Source organism: Montipora capricornis, chromosome 10, assembly GCF_036669925.1.
Source record: "Montipora capricornis isolate CH-2021 chromosome 10, ASM3666992v2, whole genome shotgun sequence".
NCBI classification, from domain to species: domain Eukaryota; kingdom Metazoa; phylum Cnidaria; class Anthozoa; order Scleractinia; family Acroporidae; genus Montipora; species Montipora capricornis.
The window spans coordinates 19,117,147-19,134,566 of NC_090892.1; the positions used below are offsets into that span (position 1 = coordinate 19,117,147).

The window sequence follows — 17,420 nt, forward strand, 5'->3', positions numbered from 1 at the left end:
TACATGTGTGAACGGTGGGTCTTCCGCAACACGAATTCTTGGTAGGTCTGGAGGAATTGCAGGTTGGATAAGGAAGCTCGCCGAGCTTCTTGCAGATTATGCAACGTCTCAGTACTCGTTTCATTAACTGCTTGTCTCCCACAGAGAATCCAAAATCGCTCTCGAAGGGCAGTAAGCAAGTTAGATCTGAGTGCGTATTTGCTACCTTGAATGCGTAATTGCTACCGTAGAAAATACGCATTTTTCAGTCAGTGCGTATTTGCTACCATGAGTGCGTATTTGCTACCGTAAGAAATACGCACTTTTCGGTCAGTGCCTATTTGCTACGCAAAGTGAGTATTTCCTACGGTAGCAATTACGCAATTTTCAGACAGTGCATATTTGCTACCCAATACAGAGTAGTTTTTCATTTTGGTCAATATTCTAATTGGAATTAGTATGATTAAGCCGTATTTTACAAGGTACAACATTTTTGTGCAAAAATGGGGTCTTTTTCTTCATCGGACGACGAGACAAACTTTAGGGAACTCGGGTCATGTGATGCTGTACGATTGCACAACTTTACCTCATTTATTCATACGTCTCTGGAAGGAGCACAACGTTTGGTGCTGTTTAAACAAGATCGGAGGAGTTTAGGGTGAGTTTTCCACTTTTCGAGAATAAATTTCCGGTGAAATATTTGTAATGTATTCTCTGAATATCATTAATAATAATATCTCCGTCAAAAGTGCTTTTTTTGACTTTAAGGCTAGACAATATTCTTCGTCAAGATGTCTCCAAATCCGTCTCCGTCTTTCTTCATTTTCGATCTTCATCAACCTTTCGTGGTGTAGGTGTCTCATGTAAATATTTTTATTGCATTCTTTGATCATCGTCGATTTAAAGACCTATTTTTCAAGTGTCGCAAGCTGCTAGATTTATCCCCGGAATTTATCAGGACAAGTTGAATTTAAAGAGCAAAATGTAAAGAAATCTGCCGTTTATGCAACATTAAGTGCATAATCATAGATTGTTGTGAAGCCTAAAATCACAAGTTTTACTACTATATTATGATGAGTCCATATCGATAACTAGAACCTTTGTAAGGACGAAAATCGGAGTAAATGCGATGCCGGTAATTTCGCATTCTCCCTCAAACCGGGAAGCATGGTCGGTTAACTTGCGTGTGACTAATTTTGTTGTAACCGGAAGTGCATCCAATTCATGGCCAAGTTTTTTTAAATGATCTGAAGAAGAAAACCAGATATACTTCAGCTGCATATAACTGACCTACCGATAAAGGTTATTTTTAAGTTAAAGTCCTTTTTTAAAGAAGGTTTCAGAACGCAAATAATTGTTTCAGCAAAAACAGTGATAAAAATTTTTGAGCAACAGGGACGAATTCATTTATGGAGACTTCAAGCAGGGCTCGACACTAACGAGTGAAGTTCTGGACGAAAACAAAAATGAAAGTTATTTCTTATGGATACTGAGGCAAAAAGAGAGAATAGAAACTAACGACAGAAACTATGGAATTTACTGCCTTAGAAAATAATAAGTTGAAACAAAAAATTGAAAAGGAAACCAACGCAGATTACAGTTTCCCCACGCCAAGTTACGAACGATTTATCACGTGTGAAATCACACGGAACTTCTCGGCTGTTTCCATAAATTTGGTTTTATCAACGGAGTTGATAATGTAAATAAGTATTGGCCACCGTACTGAGATTCTAAAAGCTGACGTTTCGAGCGTTAGCTATGGCACGCCATTTGTAGCAAAATTCAATCAAGTGAAATGTTTATGCAATCCAATCATTTTTGCGTGAATCCATTTAATCCAATCTTCCAAATACATTTAAACAATCTGAAAAAGCATTTAGTTCAATCCTACGATTCTCAGTTCAATTTAATCATGACTGGATATTCATTCAATGCAATCATGAAAATATGTATTCAATTCAATCATGGCAACTATTCATTCAATCCACTCACCATAATGTGTATTGAATTCATTCGCTAAAATATCAATTCAATCCAATCATTACTTTCTTTTTTCAATTCAATCTGCACAATATTTGTTCAATCCTTTCATGAACATATTCATTCAATCCTCACGAAGCATTCAATCATCGAGCCATTTCATTCAATCTTCCTGGGGCGAGCGCAGCCAAGCAGAAAAGTCACGTGAGGTTGTCAGAACCCGCCATTTTTTCCGCCATTCAACTCTACAGCTGCTGCAGGAAGGTGCAAGGTGTTTTTTGCGTATCATTTGGCGATAAATCATGTCTCTGTCGTGCTTCCGTTAGGAAAAAATAGTGTTAAGCGCTTCTGTCAATTCAAGGAGCAGTTTTAGATGTAATATCGTATTTTATTTTATATTTGCGTACGTCTAGCGTGTCAAATATGGATCACTCTCAAGTGCAACGTGCCGCCCGTATGCTCGAGGAGGCATCGCGAATCCTCCGAAATGATAGTTCACAGGCTGCCCTGCCACCAGAGACAGAGCCGAATGCTAACAACGTTAATGCGTCTGATGTTTTTCGGTCTGCGAGAAGTATGCTTAACGCAAGCTCAAGCAATGGAGTTTTCAGAAGATTAAATAGTTCAGAAAGATTAAGAGTCCCTGCCCGTAATTATCAAACACAACTCGGCAAGGGTCGAAAATTCGATTTCGCTCATATTTTTATGGTAGACAGGCTAGGGCATGACAAAAACTACTGGATAGTTTTTTCGGCAAAATAACCTTTTATTTCAAAGAAATATGCAAATTATCAAATTCCGTTAAAATCGCCATGTCACGCACTATTTTATTAAACAACTTTGAGAGTCTCGCATGGAAAAGAACATTATTCTTCCGTCTTTAGAACACTCAAATATTTTTGTGCAATGTTTAAATGTGTGCTTGGTCGATTTTAGTGAATGTTGTGCTGTTGTTTTGGGTGGAAAATAATTAAATTTCGAAGACATGTATTTCATTCACTTAAAAGTACTTCGTAAATATAATTAATTTTCATCATGTGCGAAACCTTCAAATGGATTAAGCTTCTGGTGGTTGAATCGCCGAAGAATGTTCTACAGATTCCTGTAAAAATTTCTTTGGGCAAATGATTGTGAGCGACGCGAGAGCTTTTCAAAGTACGTTAAAAATGCAAATATTTGCCCTTCGTCGTCAAATATCAATTGACGGGTTACACGTAAATCTTAGCATGCGCCACATGACTTGACCCATATTAAGTTGAAATAGACACAGAGATGATAATTTCGAAATTTTCTAACCTTATTGGCAGTAAGAGACAGGTCCACAGGCCGATTTAACGTGTTTCTTTCTCGATTCGTCGCCTTTAAGCGGTCAAAGTTTGCTTCTGTTTAAACAACGTCTAATGCACATCGCCAACTGTAACGCAATCAGTGGTCGAATATCATGAATCTGTGATCTTCTTTCGCGGCATATAATCATCACTGCATCTACCTAAGTCAACAGCTGCTAAGCAATTCGTGGATAGTTGTTTTCGTTGTACGTACTACACCAAGTTGGCCAAAATATTACATTTGATTGCGACCTTTTACCTTTGCTCCCAAGAGTGTCGGCGCCCGAAGCACAATCTTGCAGCGTTCGTTATTTGGTCGTCACGCAATGCTATCATTTTAGTAGGTAGCTACACCGGTAGGGGTATATAGTAATAATAACAATAAAAAAATTAAACAAATAAAAAAAATGTAAAACAAATATAAATATTTGATTTCGATATATTCGTATTTTGCTTTCCATATTTTGTATTGGGCACTCTAACACTGCGACTCGCCTTACCGTGGCCACCCAACAAACATTTTTTTCAAGTTAGCCAATCAGTGTGAGCGGATTTGATTGACAGACAAGCCTCCATTTGGTTCTTGCGCGTTGAAACTTTCTATGGAGGTGTGTCTGTCAATCAAATTCGCGTATCCTGGTCAGTAACTAACTTGTAAAAATGTTTGTTGGGTGGCCACGGTATGGCGCGTCGCACTGTAAAATAAGTGAAACAATTTGTTGAATGTTCATCTGTTTTTAGTCTGGGCTAGCGTGCAGTTCTTTGATTGGCTACGCTACTATCTATTCTGTGATAGATAGTATTTAGTGTAGCAGCTAACAAAATTAATAACGGCCGCCTCTTGGCGTTCTCAAAGTGTCTGTGAAGAGGATTTAGATAAAGTTTTCAACCACTAATTGATTTATGCTAAAAGGGAATGAGACGAACACCCCCGAAACCCGCCCCGAAAGAGCTCTAACTCGGGCCCCGGCCACAGTAAAGCTTAAGCGAAGCAAAATATTTTCGCCCACACTAACGTTTAATTTTCCCATTAGTTTCATCTGTCCAAACTAAAACGTTGGAAAACGATAAGAACGAGTTGGACCTAGGATTGTGCATATGTGAAATAAATGTTCAGTTAATACCACTACATTCACAAAGAAGTCCCACCACGCGCTAGCTCTTCCCGGTCTAGTCCAATGTCTCCTTTGTCTTTCGTATGGCTTTCCTTCTCTATCTCTATATCTCTTCGTGCCATAAGGCACATAAGGCTTTGACATTCTCTTTCCATCCACTTCGGTTTGCTGCTAAAGCTCTGACAGTCGTCCATGATTGCCACCCAGCTACTCGTCTTTCGTCTTCAACCATTCTCCGCCATGTTGTTTTTGGTCGACCTGGTCTCCTCCTCCCCTCTGGCCTCCACTCCAATGCTGTAACACAGTGCTCCTCTCTGTTCTTCCTCAATATATGCCCGATCCAATTCCATCTTCGGCGTCTGATCTCATCACTCGGTCTGTTCACTCCTGTGGTCTCCTGGATTTGTTGGTGCGAGATGGTCCGTGGCCATCTTATTCTCAGTATGCGTTTCATGCATTTGTATTGGAAAGCGTCCAGCTTCTTTGCTTCTGTTTTCGTGAGTTTCCAAGCTTCGCAGCCATACATCAAAACTGCTCTAACAGTTGTTTTGAACAATTGAACTTTCGTCTTCCTGCTAATTTCGTTACAGTCCCAAATTCTTCGCAACCTGTAGACAGTTTGTCTGGCTTTACTTAGTCTCTGTTGTATGTCTTTGGCCGCCACGCCTTCTTTATCCAGCAGTGCACCTAGGTACTAGGTTTCCTTCATCAGCTCTGAATTGTTATGGCGGAATCTCACAAAACGCTTCAGGCATTAATTTGTGACATTTTGTTTCCGTGCGGAGATCGGGTGACTTCGAACGCGTAAGAAAAACTGCAAATTGGGGAGAGGCTTGTGAAGATTTGTCAGTTTTAAAAAAATGTCTGTTGTCGAGCGCGCGCAAGATGATGCGTTTGGTACCGGGGTTGGGTAACTGTATGATTACCGGTATGTTGCGAAAAGCAATATGCCACGTCAATATTCTAACATGGCCCCAAGGCTTTCAGGACAAACATCCATAAATGGTGTTGTCTTCTTTGTATCCAGTCTTTTTCGGGAATTTAGAGACAAAAGAAACTTTAAAAAGTTACAAAATTATTATCCCTAAAGCCTCAGAGCAAGTAAGAATAGTGATATATCGAACGTGGCCTATTTGAGTAAAAAAAAAAACTTTGCAAAAGATGCAAGAAAGTCTCCGACTGTCGCGAGAGTATTCGAAAACAAATTCTGCGAAGTTGAAAAAAAGACTAACGACTTCTTTTTGTGTTTGCACTGTTTGGTTTTGTGGAAGCTGCTTTTGCACAGCGCGGAAAGACCTAGGAACGAGTTTAAGCCGAAAGGGTTACGCAATGTAGGTAGCAGATCGCGTAAGAGATGACAACAGGAGACAACTCAGAAGACAAAGGGAAAATAGTCATTCTTTATATTCTTTTATTTACTCTCTTCCCACTCAACAAGATTTTGTGCTCAAAATGGTTACGAATATATCAGGATAGAAATTGCCCTACCCCTACCCTCTAGGCTGGGAGACAGCATTGCGTGACAAACAAATGACGAACCGCTGCAAAGTATTCAAGGTCAAGCAGCAATCGTTCAGATGTGGTAGTATTTTGGAGCTGTGCGAAGTAAGCAACTATCCACAAATGACTCAGCCGTTGCTGAGTTAGATGCAGTGGCGATCAGATGCGCTGAAATATGGTATTTGACCATTAAATACGATGACAGTTGGCGATGTAGATCAGACATTGTGTAAACAGAAGGAAACTGCACTGCTTTATATGTGCCGAATGGCGGGAAAAACACGTTAAATCGGCTTTTGGATCTGCCTTATGCAGCAAATAAGGTTGGAACATTTCGAAATTATCATCTCTGTGCCTATTACTGGGTTGCCTATGGGCAAACCCAGTCGAGGTCTACGTTTAGTTTGTTTGTTTTCTTTTTTTTTTTTTTTTTTGTTTTTGTTTTTTTTTTTTTTTCCGTGTCGGTAAAAGTCTTGCCTGTCACTCCCCTGGTAAGTAGTGTCTTTGTGTATAGAGCCTTCTGCGCGTATTTTCTTAGGATCGAGAGGGTAGTGGAAATGCGTAGATTTCTCTGGTGGACACAGTAGAATCATTAACTTAGCCTGCAATGGCGTCGAAAGTCATGCAACGCGAATGGCGTTTTAGTGGATCCTTAAACAAAATATACCCTTATGGAGCTCAATAATGGAAAGTCAGTTGGATAAACTAGGCATGAATCTCAAAAGCGACGAGTACTGGACTTCGACAACAATCTATCGCCCGTCGAGACGAAATCAAAGTGAGCAGTATTTACCTGAAGTACGTGGTAATTTGACACAATTGAGTTTCTTGTCTTCACGCACGCAATCAAATAGGAAGAGGTTTTCGCCTCTAAGAGCAAATATGTTGTTTGTTTCAATAAAATTTTCGCTGGAAAAGGATTCTGTGGTATTTTCTGCCTTTGTGAATTATAATATCATGTTGTGTATTGAATTTTCGAGCTTAAGGTTCAAATGTGATGGGGGAGAAGTTTTTTAGTATTGCTCTGTAAGCAGGAAGGGTTCTCAGGCCTGTTGGAAGCGTGCTTGAGTTTCATCAAAATGAGCCCCAAAATCAGTGAAAACTTGTGACGCAGATGAATAATAAAGTAGCTGCTATTTCCAAAATGATGGAATTACCTGGTGATAAATAACGTCGTACACGTCTTGGAGAGTAAATTTTGACTTTGCATAAACAAGAGTTGGGCGATTGTGATCTTTGTTTTGACTTCGCTCATTTCATTGTCAAACTTTATCGGCACACTTGACAGAAAAAGAAACTTACAAAAACCCGGTATCTTGGGCATATGAATTACGGGGTGGTGACTTCTTTGCCTAAAAGCAACTCACTTAACGAAACTGTCCTTTTTCAAACAACAACAAGGATTCAAACAGCTTCAATTCTTACAGAGTTCGATAAAACATGCGGTGGGGCAACCAAAGCGATAGGAGCTGTGTTGGGGTTTCAGTGTGAAAGTACAAACGGCTACTAACACTCTTATAACTCTTTTTTCATTATTATTTTATTAACCCACAGTCTGCAGTCTGCAGTCTGCATTTTACCCTCAGTCTGCATTTTATCCCTGGTCTGCAGTCTGCAGTCTGCAGTCTGCGTTTTACACTGACCGGTTATTTGAGTGGTTTTTGGCAACAGAGGTTAATTATTCGTAATGCGATCGCTTCCGTTGCCGTTAGCAATGGGTCGCAAATTTGACACTTTTATCGCATTATCACATTACGCATTGAACCACGTTATCTCTTATTCCTAAAAATCTAAAAATATTCGTGCCTTATCAGTTTTCGGTCGAATTTATGTCCAAGAAGGCAGATAAATTGCAGAAAATATTAGTTTTGCATCCAAAAATTCGTAATCAACGCTAAAATGACCAAATTTTGCCTAGAAAACATATTTTACTGTTATTTTTCTTAAATTTTTTCGTTCAACTTTCGCTTTTATAAAATGTTTCAGTTTTCTGTAAATAAGTTATATGCTGTTGGAAAGCTTATTTTCTTAGCTTTAAAATGATGGGGGGGGTACTCAGATTGGTCTCCTTTAGGAGTCACAAAAAGCTTGAGCCAAGCCCAGATGGTCTCCTTCAGGGGTTAAATTTAAAATTTCCGACTAGCATCCCCGTGTGTTCCATATGGGAGTCCCCCCCTCCCCCCCCCCCCCCCCTCCGGGGCTGCACGTACCACAGGCAACCCAGTGTACCCTCACGGAGGGTCTAGTTTCAACTTAATATGGGTCAAGTCATGTGGCGCATGCTAAAATATATGGGTAACCAGTCAATTGATATTTGACGACGGAAGGGCAAATATTTGCATTTTTAACGTACTTTGAAAAGCTCTCGCGTCGCTCACAATCATTTGCCCAAAGAAATTTTTACAGGAATCTGTAGACCATTCTTCTACAATTCAACCAGCAGAAGCTTAGTCCATTTGAAGGTTTCGCACATGATGAAAATTAACTATATTTACGAAGTACTTTTAAGTGAATGAAATACATGCAGTGCTCCAAGCTAAGAATTTTTGAAAGTCGCCTTTTGGCGACCTTCACTTCTAAAAAGGTCGCCAGGGATATGATTTTGGTCGCCATCAAAAACAAAAAAAAAAAAAATTAACATTTTTCATTTTTCTGATGCACATCGTGCCATATTAAATGACAGGGAAACCGCTGGCCGTTTTGAAAAAAAAAAAAAAGAACAAAGAACCGTTGTCGTTAACGGATTAGTCGTTATGTCTGGTGGCCATTGCATTCACCCTACTGGGAGGCCAGCCATTCGCCTTAAACATAAAAGAAAAAAAAGACATTGAGCAAAAGAAGGAAGGAAAACATGCAAAAGATAAGGAAATCAATAAGAAATAAAGAGTCGACCAGAGAGGGTCAAAGACCAAAGCTGTGGTTGACCTGCATTAAAGAGGGTAACGTTTTATCAAGCACATGACATCACTGAAAAAGAATAGCATGATTTCCAATGCAAGGATGAGATCTTCACTCAAGACATCGTTTTAAACAATGTTTCTTTGGAGAAAAACTTTATAATTTCATACGTTGTTGCATTCGGTATGCATTGATGACAGTCATTCGTTGCAATAAAAACAAACGTCACCAATGTGAATACATGCTACAACTGCCGAAAATGGTTCAAACACTATTTAACAAGGCAATGCTTCTGGGCTAAATGGTGTGATGAAAAACTTCATTTCCCTTAAAAAATGGAAATATTAAATCCAACAGACATGGTCTTGTGAGCATTGTCGCTTCCCACTTTGTATAGCTTAAATATAAAGAAAAAATGTCCCCTAAAATTTTCCGTGTCCTCGAAGCTTGGACAAGAGCCATCAAGATAGCTGAAACTTTGTGAAACTGATGAGCCAAACGCCCCTCCCTAAAACTTTCGAGACTTCCAAAGTTCCCCTGATATATCGGAACAATAAATATTTTTAGGGAGGCTCCAAATTAACCAAACAGGCTTTTGAAGTATAGAGAAATCCATTTTAGAGTCTTCCGACGCATTTCAAAATATTCCGTTGTTAGATCGATGCCTCTGTTAGCTCCGTTTATGTGCTAGGTTATGTGCCAGACAATTACGCATACCGGTAATTAAACATTAAACATGAATGTGTGACTCAAAAAACTACCGATCTGTGGGAACAGAATATTCTTATTGCTCAGTGTTTCAACCTTGAATCGCCCCTACTGTTTGTGAGATTGCCTATTCTCCATGCAGATAGTAAATCATATGCTTACCTGTTCTTGCTGAAACTTCATGGCTGCCTGTGTCAACCGAACGTCAAACGCAAGTGAAACGTTGACAGTTCCGCGGAAAAAAAAATTGCCAAAGGCGTGCAGAACGCCGCGCGTGCTGGCAAAATTTATATTGAATTTCTTTATTCCGAGCAACAAAACACCACAAACAAAACGGCAGCTTCTGTCGGTACCGGAGTTTACTGAGGTACAACAAAAGAACCAAAGACAAAAAGCAAAAGAATTCCAAATAAAGACTAATCCCAAGTGACCAAAACACAGTGCTTTCGGGTACCGCCTGCAGAAAGACCCAACAAAACACTCACTGAGTTTTTGTGTGATGGAAAGGAATAGACTAAACTTTGCCGCTCACTTAGCATTTATACCGACCTAATTCAAACCAGAGTTATTCTGTCTCATTTGCGGCCAGTTTTTACCCAGTCCAAGACTGGTAACACGTCGAAAAGCCATGCCCACTCAACAGGCGGTGAGTAATGTTTGTAGTCGGCCAGTCCCTGTTTCCCCTCTTCCTTTGCATCAAAATGGCCGCTGCTCGATTTCACGATTCCGAACGAATAGTCGAGGAATGACATGTTTTTCAAGACTTTAAAGAGCCGGAAATTATGAAAGAAAAAGACACTAAGCAGTTTTTGGTCGCAAGACTTCTTAGTATGTCTGGATGTAAATTAAAAAAATCAAATGGCCAGGAAATAGGTCGCCAAACTGGCGACCTTCCCGACAGTTTTGGTCGCCAATCTTTTTTTCTACTCGCCATGGCGACCAAAACGGTCGCAGCTTGGAGCGCTGACATGTCTTCAAAATTTAATCATTTTCCACCCAAAACGACAGCACAACATTCACTAAAATCGACCAAACACACAGTTAAACATTGCACAAAAATATTTGAGTGTTCTAAAGACGGACGAATAATGTCGTTTTGCATGCGAGACTCTCAAAGTTGTTTAATAAAATAGTGCGTGACATGGCGATTTTAACGGAATTTGGTAATTTGCATATTTCTCTCAAATAAAAGGATATTTTGCCGAAAAAACTGTCCAGTAGTTATTGTCATGCCCTAGCCTATCTACCATGAAAATATGAGCCAAATCGAATTTTCGACCCTTGCCGCGAAATTAAGAATTTGTCTGATTTTTACAGACAGCCACTCTTAAGGTCACTGCCATACCCTAACCGGCAGGTGCGAGTCAGGTCCGCACCCGGGAAGCAACTGCAAACAAAGGACAAGGGAGAAAAAAAAGTTCTGGAGTTTGCCGTTTTGAAATGTGCGGAGGATGAGAAAGAGAACATGAAGTGGGACTCAATAGTAGCAAATGGAATGTTATTATTAAATGAAAACGACAACAAAGAGACAATAAGACGATCTATCAAAGAGTCCCTTACAAACAAGTTTCCGCTGATTGTATCCAACGATTTTGAGTTTGTCAAAGTAAGACAAAAGAAAATTTCTATTCTGGAACTGGGCCCAGGAACTGAATACAGTTTTGCAGTTGTGAAAAAATGGCAGGGCAAGGTCTACTGTACATAAGAATCAAACCAGGATTTGAATTCCTGTATGGAGAGGATGATGACAGTGATATGGAAATTTCTTATTTGGAAAAAGCAGGGGAGACTAACAAAGACACGAGAAGTATTAGTCCTGTTCAGTCTGCTGTAAATAGCATTACGACTGGAGAGGGGAATGATGAACAGCCCAACCAAGAACAACCAGGAGAACTAAACACTCCAGCAGTCAGTGCAACTCTCCATGCAAGTGATCTCCCTGAAAAGGAACCTGATGATTTACTTGTTGAAATAGACCAGCACTCATTATCTGATCCTGTTGAAATTCTTAGGTTTCTAAAGCAACAACTAATTAAGGGCAGAGCCATGGATGTTGCTGACAATAGCAGTCCACCTGAAGGTGAAACCAATTATATTACAGTTGATCGCTCCAACATATTAAAAACAACATTCACTGAATTTGAGTCCATTGATGACTTTGCAAGACATTTGAGGTAGACTTCATGGGTGAAGAAGCAATTAATCTAGGAGGTCCCAGAAAAGAATGGATTCGTCTTATGAACCATGCCATGAAAGAGAAATATTTTTCTAATGGCTTACGGGAGTTCCTTTCAGATGAATATTATTTCATTGGTGTGATGATGGGCATTGCTCTTCTTCAAAACGGTCAACTACCATACTTTCTTCCATTGGATGTAATTGACAGATTAGTTAATATACAAGAACAAGACAAGTGCATAATCAATTTACAGCGGGGACTTGATGTGTTTGGACTTACTACAGTCTTCCGATACAAGCCAATAATGCTTCATCTATTGAGACCCAGCAATGCTAGTTTGACCTCTGCAATGCTGTTAAAACTGTTGAAGCCTGCATTTTCTCCAGATGGGTCCACAGCCTGCTCAAAAGAAAAGGAAGTCTATGCCTGTTTTGTTAAGTATGTGCGTCAAGTAGCCAGTGGCAGAAGGCATCCATTGAGCTTAAGTTCCATCCTAATTTTTGTAACAGGGGCAGCAGAAGAGCCTGTTCTTGGTTTCACCATTCAACCGTCTATCACATTTGCCCATGGACAAACATTCCAGAAGGTACAGTGAATTGAATGTACACAAATTGGCATATTTTGAGAATTGGTCATTTGATGCTGAAACAGAATTGAAAATATTTACAGCTTATTATTATTATTATTTGTATTCTTAATCCATTCACACCTCAAACGCCCTAGGACAAGTAAAATCATCTGGTGTTAGACAAAATAAAATCTATTACATGTAAGTGTCACTCCCAGCAGTCAATGGGTCAATGGGGACTGAATTTAACTTACAGTTTTGGTAGATTTTAAAATTGGCACAGTGGTATTGTCATTATGTGTTCAGGTTGGACAGAAACACAAAGTAGTAAATGGGACAGTTTTGGTTGAAAAACATAAAGACTCTGCAAATTAAACAAGCACAACAAAAGCTGTCTTATGACCTTTAAAGTCAATGCTGTTTCTTGAAAATCCATGCATTCGTTTTGTACATTGTACTTATGTAATTTTGCTTTCTTCACAAGCTCATAGCATTATTTATTTGCAGTCAACAGAAACTGAAGAATCCGTGTGTGACCTACCAAGTGCGCATACTTGCACAAACACATTGGTGCCACCAAGAGGGCCATTGCTTCGAAAGCTGCCAGATGAAAAGAAATGTTCGAAATTTTTGATCTTGCATTTTCCAATAACCATTTTGGAAAAATGTAAGTTGAAACACATGGAAGAAAAGAGAAAACAACATAAAGGGAACAGTTTCTTGATTTGTAGCATGATCACCTGTCACTTTTGTGTATCATATGCATAAGTTTAAAGGGAACCTCCACTAAAAAACAAAATATCTTTAACCGGAGAACATAATGTTTACAGTTGAAATTGTTCAAACTTTTTCCAATTAATTCGTTTGTATAGAAAGAGGAATTCCAAAAACACTTGTTTTGGCTTTAAAATTTCCCGGATGCCTCCATCTTGAATAATGGTGACATGTCGTGGTTGTTCTGACCCAAAAAGCGTAACAAAAGGGCAACCCATCTCAATTCTTCAAGATGGTGGCACCCGGGAAATATTTCTAAGCCAAAACAAGTGTTTTGAAATTCATTTTTTTTGGATACAAATGCTTTCTTCCTTCAAAATTACCTTCTGTTATGCAAGAATGAACATATTACATGGCGGCCAACTTGTTTCTGAGTCACAAGAAGTAGATTTTCTCTGCTTTAGCTTTCTAAAACAGCTTCAAACTAGAGGAGTTAGAAGACCAGTTTGTAAACTGTCTGGCATGGTAGCTAGTGTTTCCATGCTTCTGCCCAAGTTAAAAGATTTTTCCTCAAGTAGAATGTGTGGAAGAATATAGATGTTTTACCTTAACGTTTACAGGCAGCGTAGAAGACCTTAGGAACTATTTTCAGTACTGATACTAAAGTTTTTATGCATTTAACGAGGAATCCGTTGCATTTGATTTTCATCACCAGTGTTTAGATTTGAAAGAGTTACACGAAAACTACACTAATACTATGTACTGTAGTTTATCGGAGAACCATTATTACACATGTAGCTTGATGACTTGTCATTGCATTTCATACTTTTTAATGAATTGTTCCTTTTTATTGGCTTCAAAAACTGTTGACATTATACATGTATTCTTTGCAATTCAGTGCAAAACCATTTGCAAGATTCTGGTGTGCTTTAATCTTACAGACAGCAGGTGTCAAGAAGGGACTGCAAGCAGGCAGTTAACTATGTTACCATTATCAGTAAAACTTGTTGAGCATTATTCATAAAATAATCCAATTCTGTATCAAGGGGATCTTGTTGTATCATTCTCTGTGCTGGAAATGACATCATTGAAGAATGATGCCCCACGCAAAATAGGGTGGAACTGTTCATGTGAGCTTTAATATTACCCAAAAAATAAGTTCGAGTGCCTGTCCACTTTGATGGCATGACTCAGTTAATTTTATTATGATATAATCATTCATAAGGCTTTAACGGATGGAAGGCTTAATGTACCCATCAAATCACCATATTAAAAGACCCAGAAGCTCACAAGAACATTTCCACGTTATTTTGCTTGGTTACCATTGTTAATTATTAATTAGAAAAGTCAGCTTTTGCATGGGAAATGCTTTATGCAGGCTATCAGTGAGCTCGCTGCCATATCGTCTTTGCGTCCATCTACACAATTTCACTGTGCATTGAGTTCTTCAGTTTTAAGAAGAGCCAGCTCTAGTGCCTCCATGTACAAATCTATTTCCATTTCACATGATTGGCTTAGTGGGTCAATATTTTCGAGTACAAATGACTTGACCACATCACTGTTATCTAGGAGCACAGGCTCAATAACAACATTATTGTCACTGTCTATGGTTGATGGCCCTTGGACATCATAATCATACATCGCAAGGTCACTGACATAATCATCCAGCTGATCATGTGATAAGGGATTATCAGGGTGCATTATTCCATTTGTCCACATTTGATTTGGTGTCCAGTTACTTTCAGTGCGAACATTGTGATTATTAAATGCCTCAGTGAAGTCAGCCAAGGCTTTGTTGATCCTTGGAATAAAGATTAAGTGTAAGGTAAAAAGATGGATGCTGTTTGTGACATCAAGAACACCTGAATACTCCATCGCATAAAAAAATGTAATAATGCAGATGGCACACGCATCTAAAAACATCTCTCCACAGCCTCTCTATTCGTTGATTGTGAGTAGAGGGGCCTGCAATAAAGCTCCCCCAACCATGCCCTCTTGCTTGCACCATTGCATCACATACCAGTACATTTTCGACACCTTTGTCAACACGAATTCTAGAGGGCCAGAGGTTTCCGTCCCTCTGTATTGCAGCCAGAAAGAGTTCAAGAACCGTTTCAGCTAAGTTGTTTGAGTTACATCTTAGAAAAATAACTCGTCTGGAGAATCCATCAATGCATCCATGTATGACAATTTTACATCTTATCATTGAATGGTGGCCATCCAAGTGCCACAGTGAATTTGGCCAGGGAACAAGGTATGTTCGACGAGAAACCACTACCCCCCACCTTAATGCAGTGTTTTTAGGGTCCACTCTCGCAATGCTCTCCCTTACTCGCCTTCTCTGAATCCTTAATCCGAGAGACCTCAGGTGACCACCAACAGTTTTGCCCAATGGCAGTGCCGTGATTTGCTATGTATGTGCTTATTATTTCATCTAGATCTTCATCTGATAAATGGTCAAACCCTCTGACATCGCCAAGACCGTATTGGTCCACTCTTCTTGCCACAGTCCATCTCGAAACACCCAGTAATCGGCGATTTTCGTCCAGCTGAATCCCAATGTCCTCAGTTCCTCCAGCATTTCTGTGGGAATTTCAAAACACGGTCGCCCGGGTTTCTCATTCGACTTCTTTGTTATTGTAACAGATGACGTAGCAAGAGTTGTTGGAGTTACTGCGCTGGTAGCGATGTGATTCCGTAACAATGTCAGCACATTTGTGAAAGAGCCTGCAAGTGAATCCAAGGGCATCGTGTCTGATGCTTGAATGTCACTTGTCTCTTGCAATGTCCGAATCAAAGAAACAGTTTGATCTACTACTTCAGCATGCACTTCTGCGGCTACTTGGGTTTGCTCACCAACATTTTGTAAAATATTTTCTGCTTTTTGAAGCACGGACTCCAAAAACTTGGGAAGATCAAATTCTAAATTAAACGCATCGATGTCCGCCATTTCCAAGTTATGTTGTTTTCTATCCTAGTCCTTTCGTTTACCTTGTCTAATAAGGTTTGGTTGGCCGCGCTCGCCCCAGGAGGATTGAATGAAATGGCTCGATGATTGAATGCTTTCTCGTGAGGATTGAATGAATATGTTCATGAAAGGATTGAACAAATATTGTGAAGATTGAATTGAAAAAAGAAAGTAACGATTGGATTGAATTGATATTTTAGCGAATGAATTCAATACACATTATGGTAGTTGCCATGATTGAATTGAATACATATTTTCATTGCATTGAATGAATATCCAGTCATGATTAAATTGAACGGAGAATCGTAGGATTGAATTCAATACTTTTTCAGATTGTTTAAATGTATTTGGAAGATTGGATTAAATGGATTCACGCAAAAATGATTGGATTGCATAAACATTTCACTTGATTGAATTTTGCTACAAATGGCGTGCCATAATTAGCCCTTCGTCAGAGCGAATCGATTCGCTCTGACGAAGGGCTAACGCTCGAAACGTCAGCTTTTAGAATCTCAGTACGGTGGCCAATTTACATTATCAACTCCGTTGGTTTAACCAAATTTTTGTATACTACTTCCCCATCGACGCAGCACCACAGTTTCTTTAGAAAGTACCCCCTTCATTCACTTGCTGTTTCCATATGCGTGTAACTCCGTCGCAAACAATCGCAAGCACTTTCCGAGAGCTGGATCACAAACAATTTGCGTAAATGAAAACACCTTTTACGTTCATCCCCGACGATCACAAACAAGACGCAAGAGTTAGAAAATTTTCTATTGTTACGTCTTGTTGGCGACAAGTGGCAATGTAAAGGCGGGAAACAACGGTAGGGAAGAAACACAATCGTCAACTGTTTCTGATTGTTTGCGATCAATCGACGATATTTGTGTGCATGTGATGCGTTTTGACGAATTAGAGAAAAGTTTCAGTAATGAAAATGGCGTTCGAGTATGATTGTGGCAATGAGGATACTCCTCAAAACAGTGAGAATTTAATGAATATCGTAAGGGAATACCCCGCTAACAGGGCTCAAAGTTTATTTTTGGCTTATGGAGCTCTTGTGCTACCAAGTGTATATTTCTAGGCGCACTGCCAAAATACAGCTTAAAATACTGGGGATACCTGTTCCAACAGCAAAGCAGAACATTACTGCGTATCTTCAGTTTTTTGTATTTTATTTTAGTGCCGTGTTTGTTGTTTTAACTAGTAAGGCTGACTTACTTTTCGTTTGAGAGAGCAACAAAATTCTTGTGGTTTTAAATCAACTTGACTTTTCAATTTCAAAAACAAATTGTTATTACATGTTATCATCATGTTAAAGTACATTCGAAATAACAGAAAAGTTTTCATCATTTATTTATTTCCTTTCCATTGTGCACACCAAAGAAAATGTACTTGAAAACGGGAATAGATACACAACTTTGTAATTGCTTTTAATAGACTTTATGCTGTCGCAAATGACAAATAAATTTCGCGCATTTGA

General features: G+C 39.3%; 2 pseudogenes; one reads left to right on the top strand and one right to left on the bottom strand.

Moving 5' to 3' along the window:
* Positions 1-482: 482 nt before the first annotated feature.
* LOC138020374 (E3 ubiquitin-protein ligase SMURF2-like) lies at positions 483-12,926 on the top strand (annotated as a pseudogene).
* A 1,471-nt stretch (positions 12,927-14,397) lies between these two features.
* Positions 14,398-15,919, bottom strand: LOC138020375 (uncharacterized; annotated as a pseudogene).
* Positions 15,920-17,420: the final 1,501 nt, after the last annotated feature.